This window comes from Charadrius vociferus, unplaced genomic scaffold, assembly GCF_000708025.1.
Source record: "Charadrius vociferus isolate BGI_N301 unplaced genomic scaffold, ASM70802v2 scaffold340, whole genome shotgun sequence".
Lineage (NCBI taxonomy): Eukaryota > Metazoa > Chordata > Aves > Charadriiformes > Charadriidae > Charadrius > Charadrius vociferus.
In genome coordinates, this window is record NW_009646631.1 from 1,108,642 (window position 1) to 1,109,323 (window position 682).

The window sequence follows — 682 nt, forward strand, 5'->3', positions numbered from 1 at the left end:
TGATCCTTGACTATTAATAGAAGCAGGGAGGTTATCTTGCTTGAATCCTGCATTCTGTTTCTGGTGCCTGTACTTGAAGATGTGCAACAAAGAATCTAGAAAGTGCTTCTATGATATGGACCAAAGTTAAATCTCCTTAGTATTTCCCAATAAACAGAGCAGTAACTTTATCAGTGTGCAACTATGCATAGTGATCATGGAAGACAATTCAGATCTCTTTCACTTACTGGCCAAAGAAAGAAAATATTCACTGGCTAGACATTGGTCTTGAGACTGCTCCTAAGAATTCAAACAATAAAAAGGCTTATGCAGGCAGCTACATCGTTATCTAGTCTTAATGATTAAGATATGCTTTCATCTAGCTTTGATAAATTCTAGGGCTGGGCAAGGGTGGAGATGATCAAATTAAGATGACCGGAGGTATTCATAATATGTGCAGTTCTGCATTAAGCAAATAGTAATTGGTGCTTGGGCTCTAGAATTTACCCTGACATCTCCGTGGATGATGTAGCCAGTTACTCTCAGAAGTACTTACTACTCACATTCTTGTGAACCTGTGCTCAGACATACCAGAAAGTGTCACTTCTAGATTCCTGGCTGATCTCTTGCTCAAGGCAATGTGGAACTCAACAAGGGGTAGGGAAGGAATTTCCCCTGTCAAATTCTGCCTTTCTCTGGAAAT